Source organism: Pelodiscus sinensis, chromosome 16 (genome assembly GCF_052426305.1).
Source record: "Pelodiscus sinensis isolate ZL-2025 chromosome 16, ASM5242630v1, whole genome shotgun sequence".
In the NCBI taxonomy this organism is placed as follows: domain Eukaryota; kingdom Metazoa; phylum Chordata; order Testudines; family Trionychidae; genus Pelodiscus; species Pelodiscus sinensis.
In genome coordinates this window covers 30538899-30546141 of record NC_143067.1, presented here as the reverse complement: position 1 = coordinate 30546141, position 7243 = coordinate 30538899, and positions in this window count along the sequence as shown.

The following is a 7243-nucleotide window of genomic DNA, read 5'->3' as shown; positions in this document are numbered from 1 at the left end:
AACACATCCCTATTGTCTTCAGACAGATCTTCCTTTCATACTAACAGATTAGGCTTCACTCTATACATGGAATCTCCTATAAAGTCTTCCCTTCACTTTTTGTTACAGTGGGAACAGCAGTCAGTCTGCTGCACACTCCCCTGGCCACACCAGCTTTCCATCTGGAATGAATCGGTAGGCGAAAACAGAATAGGGCAGGAACAAATGTAATCTGCCAGCTTGGTCAGGGAGTGCATGAGTGAGTGGAGGAATGCACTGTTGGAGGTAATGCATGTGGAGTGTCAGAAAAGGAGGGTGCAGGGAATGGGGAGTGATGTGTCACGAACCAAAAGGCCCTCCTTCTCACATCCGCCACCCGAAAGCTCCCGCCCGTCACTGCTCTGTGTTCACTTAATGAAAATGCATGATTTGTGCATGACAGTCTCTTTATTTCTTGTATCGAAGGGGTAGGCACACTGAACACCTCCTTGAGAGCAACAAGCATGACTCTCAAAACTGGCCATTCATAAAACTGTCTTTCAAAGCATCTTTGATTAGCGCTGCCTCTCACTGTGCTCTCCTTATTGCCCTGTGTCTGGATGCTCAAAATCCCTGGCTAGGCACTGTGCCTCGGCATTCTACCCAGACAGATACATTTCTGCCCTTCATCTCACAAACATTATGAAGCAAGCAGCAGGCTTCCACCACAAAGGGAATGTTGCTTTTGCTGAGGTCTAAGCTAGTTAGCAGACTGCAGAACCTTCTCTTTAAACACCCAAAACACATTCTACCACCATTCTGCACCTGCTCACACTGTAGTTGAGCTGCTCCTTGCTGAGGTTCAGGCTGCTTCATGAGCCGCAGGAGCAAGGGTATGTTGGGTCACCAAGGATCATTATTGGCATTTCAATATCTCCAATTGTAATTTTCTGTTAGTGAAAAAAGTTCCAGCTTCTAGCTTGCCAAACAAGCAGGAGTTCCTATAGAGGTGTGTGTCATGCATCTTTCCTAACCATCCCACATTGATGTTGGTGAAATGGGCCTTGTGATCCAACAGCCCCTGTGGCACCACTGGGAAATACCCCTTGCACTTTATGTTCTCCCTTGCAAGGTGGTTGGGGACAAGATGGGGATGTATGTTCCATCTATTGCCCCACCACAGTTAGGGAACCGCAGTGTGGCAAAGCCCTCCACTACATCCTCCACATTTCCCAGAGTGACTACCCTCTGTAGCAGAAGGATATTGATTGCCTTGGCTACTTGGATCACAACTGCCCCCACTGTAGGTTTGCCCACTTTGAATTGATTCCCAACTGACCAGGAGCAGTCTGGCATTGCACACTTCCTCAGGACTATTGTCACTCACTTCTCCACTGTCAAAGCGAGTCTCATTCCGGTATTCTTGAACTTCAGGGTGGGGGAAAAGCAATTTGCAAAGTTCCATGAAAATGACTTTACATATGCGAAAATTTTGTACCCACGGCTGATCATCCTACACCTGCATCATAGTGCAGTGCCACCAGTCTGTGCTTGTCTCTCAGCACCAAAATTAGCATTCCACTTTGTACAGAGAATCAAATGTCAGTGGCATTTTCAATTTACTCTACTCAAGTGCTTTGCAAAAGAATATATTCATGGTCTTCTGAGATTTTTCCTCATTCCGGCCGACCCTGGACATACTCCAGCATTGGGTGCACAAAGGTAACATCAGCATCACAAAGCGTTTCATGCTCACGCTGCTATGGCATCTCCACAGATAACCAGCAAGAGAGAAACGGCTGCAAATAGACTGTTTGCCATTGCAGAGGGGAGGGAGGACACAAATGCATTATAGGCCGCTGACAACATGTACCTAGAACTTCCCACTGCACAGTTTTGGTCCCAGCATGATCTGGGAGCATAATCCAGAATGCAAAGTGGCACAGGCACTATGGGATTGCTACTCACAGTGCATTGCCCTCAATGTCAACAGTAGCCACCCTACTGGGGACCACTACTTGGAAATATGTCACATTTTTTTGCACACTGGGGACATGTACTTTCAGCTTTATAAAATTGGGTGCTAAAAAATTGACCTTAATAAATCTGACCTTCTCCCGCAGTATAGACATGGCCTTTATTTGCCATGTTGCGGTTCTTCCTTCATCTCACCCCTCTCCAATCTTTTCTCAACACTGCCCTTCCATATACATTGAGTATCCCCTTCCCACAAAGCAATACAACAAATAAAATCCCAACCCTAGATCTCCTTTTTAATAATAGAACCACAAGAGTGTCTACAAGCTGAGATGAACACACTGCTGGCCCTCCCAAAGGCCCAAGCAGCCCTGAGGGCATAATAGTTAAAGGGTCTTTTCTTTTCTTTTCTTTTCTTTTCTTTTCTTTTCTTTTCTTTTCTTTTCTTTTCTTTTCTTTTCTCTCTCCACTAAACCTACCTCTATTCTGCCTGGCTCTTGCTTCACAGAGCATGTGCTACCCAGAACATTTCCTTTCTTATTCCAGTTAAAACAATGAAATGTTTCATCCTTCTCAACTTTGTACCTTGTCAGCTTTTAATAGTTCTAATTGCCTTTCTGCCCCAGCAGAATCATAAAACCTTTTAACATCTCACTCAATTCAGTTCCCAGAATTTGACCTTCTTCAGCCTGTCTCATGAATAATGGACCAAACACATTCATTCATTCATTCATTCATTCATTCATTCAGGCTTTTGGCAACATCAGCATCATCCATCTTCATCTTTTCCCAATGACTTCTCCCTGGCTGTTTGCTGCTTATAGATTTAAATAACCTCTCGCTTTTTTCTTGATTTCCTTGACTCTTTTCACTTTCCCCTCTCCACTGAGCACATCCGTATCTCTAATGAAGAAAGAGCCCATTTTCCCATCACCATCTCAGTAAATCACATGTTATGGTCATTATCTGCCCAGCTAAGGAGAAAGTGTTGGGGTCTTGCTGCTGAGCTGACCAATGCAAGGCCAATACAGTTGAGTCAATCCCCCACAATATGGATAACAGAACCCAGCACTCATTTTTAGCTTGGGCTTTTCTTTGGTTTCTAATAGGATTTTTTCCCTTTCCTGACTGAATCCCAGCTTTCAGAGATGCTGACCACTTTCAACATCTACTATACCTACTACTGCTAGATAATGTTCAGCACCTGTGGAAATGAGGTCATATAGTCTCTGGCTTAAAAAAATCCCTACCAAGTAATCATGCAGTTGAGTCAACAGCAGGAACTGACCTTGGAACATGCAGATTCAAAATACGGGTCTCATTGTTTTGGCTAAAGGAGAAATTCCCTCATACTGATAACAACGATAGGAGGTTTTATTTTGTTTTTGTTTTAACATGGATCAGCCACATGAAGGGAAGGAAAACCTACTTAGCCAGCTTCTGGGTGTGACACTAGCTGGCAAGCTCTTACACAAGCTGTAGCTAAGTATCAGAGGGGTAGCCGTGTTAGTCTGAATCTGCAAAAGCGACGAGGTGGGTCTTTGCCCACGAAAGCTTATGCTCCTACACTTCAGTTAGTCTATAAGGTGCCACAGGACTCCTCAGCTGTAGCTAAGAACTCACAGCTGGCACCAGACCAATAGGTTAGTTTTCTCAAAATAGATATGAGCCTTATAGGGCATGTCTACACTAGGAAATTATTTTAAAATGACTAAAATTGAAATAACTCCCAAAATCAAAAGCATTTCCCCACTACAGGGGAGCATCAAAATTACTCAGAACTATTTCCAAATAGCATGTCCGCACTGATTAGAAGCTGCCTCAGACTTAGTGCCCCTGCAAGCACACTGGTGCTGTGTCTAGACTGCATCCCTCTGCCGACAGAGGGATACAAATCAAGCACTTTCTGTGCAAGTGAGCCCGGGATTTAAATATACTTCATGTGCATAGTCAGGTTCCGACGCTGAGCCAATCAGGCTCAATGTTGAAAGTGAAAGTAAAGTGTAAAGGAAGGGAAGCCCCAGGGAAGGCAGGGAGGTGGCTGGCGGCCCACTCCATGCATGAGGCCATGTGTCTATCACTGAGGTGAGGGAGGAGCACATAGGTTGATGCTGGCATGCCAGCTGGTCCCAGGCAGTCTTCCACTACTCCCAGTCGGCGGCCCACTCCTATGGTCCTCCTTGAGCCGCTAGATGAGGGACAGCAGGCAGGTCATCTGCTCCCATATTAGGTCCTCCCAGGTTCTCTTCCTTCTGTGGATCCTGTGGAGTCAGGTAATGGCATGGGAGGTGGGGGATCCACCATGCTCACAGCTTGCCCAACTGTAAAGAAAAGTGACAAGGGCAGTCATCCCAGGAGACACTGCGTATAAAGCCTAATCTTTGATCTGACACAGAAGGTCTTGGTTTAGACGATGGTGATGTGCTTCAAGCAAAGCCACATGTTGCCTAGACAATAGGCACTTTCCTTCAGGGGCACAGACATCTCAGGGGAGCATCACTACACCCCCAGACCAGGAACAAGCAGGCACAGATAGGTGCCAGCCAGGCCAGGAGCCTGCAGATAGGAGGGGAGGATGGGGCTTTCTTCCATGTCCTGATGCACTGTCATTATCCCTCAGAGAGAGAACTTCTATCCCTGCCCATTGTGTGTGGGGGAGGGGGAATGGGGGAGGACGGGGCATGGATGTCCTGGGCTTCATTTGCAAGTGCGGTATGCCTACATTACCCCGCTAGTTCGAACTAGCGGGGTAGTGTAGACATACCCCAGGTTCCCAGGCGGGGTATCAATCTCTCCTGCATCATTCTGCTTCACTGAGAGTGGATGCAGCCAGAGCGTGGGCATAACCCTGTACTGTGTGCAGAATTGCACTGTGTTTCCATGACACCAGACTCCTTAGTGGTGGCTTGTCATGGGAAGGTGTCCCACCATTTAGGCCAGAGTAAGGCAGGCCTCTCCAGGAACCTTGTGAGAAGGACTGAAGGGTTCCCATGAGAGAGCATCATGGGGCTGTGTGCTCTAGACTGGTGCTCCATGAGCACCCATGTGCACAAGCTGTTGTTCATTCCCCAGGCCGAGTAGGCTGAGCAAGGAACACACAGCCTCTCGCAAGCCATCACCTGCCCCCGCATGTGTATAGGGAAAGGTAGGGTGTGTCTACACTAGCTCATTAATTCGAGCTAGGTAGGCAAATGAGGTGACCAGAGTTGCAAATGAAGCCCAGGATTTAAATATCCCAGGCTTTATTTGCAAGTTCCCGTCCAGTCGCCATTTTGAAATTTCACTAGCCTGAACTCACTGCCCGCGGCTACACACGGCAGTGAAACGTTAATTCAAACTAAGTCTTTAGTTGGAATTATTAACTGTTACTCCTCATTCCATGACACTCCTCTTTCACTACACTCCTGCCCTTCAAGGAGCCATTCAATAACAACTGAGGAATCTCTGAAAAAAAGGCAGATATGGATGGTGATATATCTGCTGTTGTTACCTTCACAACATGTGCCATGTTTGTCATCCTCCCAGAAGAAGAGATTTCATCTGCACTAAGTGCAAGCTGGTCACCGTTTTGGAAGAAAAAATTAAAGGACTTGAGGCCCAAGAATCAACCCTGCGTTCTATCAGAGAGGATGAAGATTTTCTTGATAGAAGGCAGCATTTAATCCTGCAGGCACAGCAGGCTGAAGAGCACAGTCAGGGCAGTACAGGACAAGAAAGAAAACTGGCAACATGTAACCTGTAGAAGGAGAAGGCAGCCAACTCAGGTATCCCCCGTTCCTGTAGAGGTACATAACCACTCTCAGGCTCTCCCCACAGGCACTGTGATGGAGAACGCTTTTGCAGGGCCCTCTCAGGTAAGAAATTAGAAGGGAACACCATCTACCGGAAGGCATGGGATGCATAGTCTTAGGGATGGGGGTTGCATGACCACCACCCCCAAAAGAAGAAGACAGGTGGTGGTGGTCAGGGACTCTCTCCTAAGAGGGACTATGTCATCCATCTGCCATCCAGACCTGCAATCTTGAGAAGTGTGTTGCTTACCAGGAGATCACATTCAGGATGTGACCGAGAGTCTTCCGAAGGTGATTAAACCTTCGGATCGCTACCTCTTCCTGCTTCTCCATGTAGGAACTAATGATATGGCCAAGAATGACCTTGAGCAACTCACAGAAGATTATGTGGTGCTGGGAAGAAGGATTAAGGAATCTGTAGCGCAAGTGGTGTTCTCGTCTATCCTTCCGGTTGAAGGAAAAGGCCTGGTTAGGGATCATCAAATTGAGGAACTAAATGGATGTTTGTGCAGGTGGTGTCAGAGGGTATGTCTACACTACAAAGTTAGTTCGAACTAACGCCTTTCATAGGCGCTACACTAGAGCTCCGTTAGTTCGAACTTAATTCGAACTAATGGAGCGCTTAGTTCGAACTAGGTAAACCTCATTTTACGACGATTAAGCCTAGTTCGAACTGGCTAGTTCAAATTAAGGGCTGTGTAGACCCTTAATTCAAACTAGTGGGAGGCTAGCCCTTCCCAGCTTGCCCTGGTGGCCACTCTGGCCAACACCAGGCAAACTTGTCTGCCCCCGTCCCGGCCCCGGAGCCCTTAAAGGGCCACGGGCTGGCTACACACTTTGTGCCAGTTGCAAGGCTGCCATCACCCAGCCAGCAGACCCTCCACCTGCCACAACAAGAGCCAGCCACCCGAGGACACCCAGCCCTCCACTGCTCCCCAGGACCAGCCTGGCGGCTCCAAGGAGCCTCTTGACGCAAGAGGCGGGCACCCGCTTGGTGAAGTGCGGAGATCGTGGACCTCATCGAGGTTTGGGGGGAAGCCTCCAATGTCCACAATCTCCGCACTAGCCACAGGAACACGGCAGTCTACGGCCGCATGGCTGACAGCCTGGCCGCCAGGGGCCACCAGCACAGCCGGGAGCAGGTGTGCTGCAAGATCAAAGACCTGTGGCAGTCCTACTCCTGGGCCTGCCAGCCAGGGGCCGACCCGGAGGCCTGCCCCCACTTCCATGCCCTGGACCGTCTCCTGGGGGCTCATGCCGTCCCTGCCCTCCGGGACGTGATAGACCCCGGGGCAGAGGGACCGCTCCAGGAGACGGAGGAGGAGAAGGAGGGCTTCGAGAGCCAGGAGCCTGCCGGCAGCCTGCCCAGGACCTGGGACCCCTGAGGCACCCCACAGAGCCGCTCGCCTGTGTCGTCCGAGGCCGGGGAGGCGTCCACCTGTGAGTACCCTCGTGTTCCCCTCATGTGTACGGGGGGCTGGGGCGAGAGGGAGCCCCGGGATCGTGCGCCTGGGCCT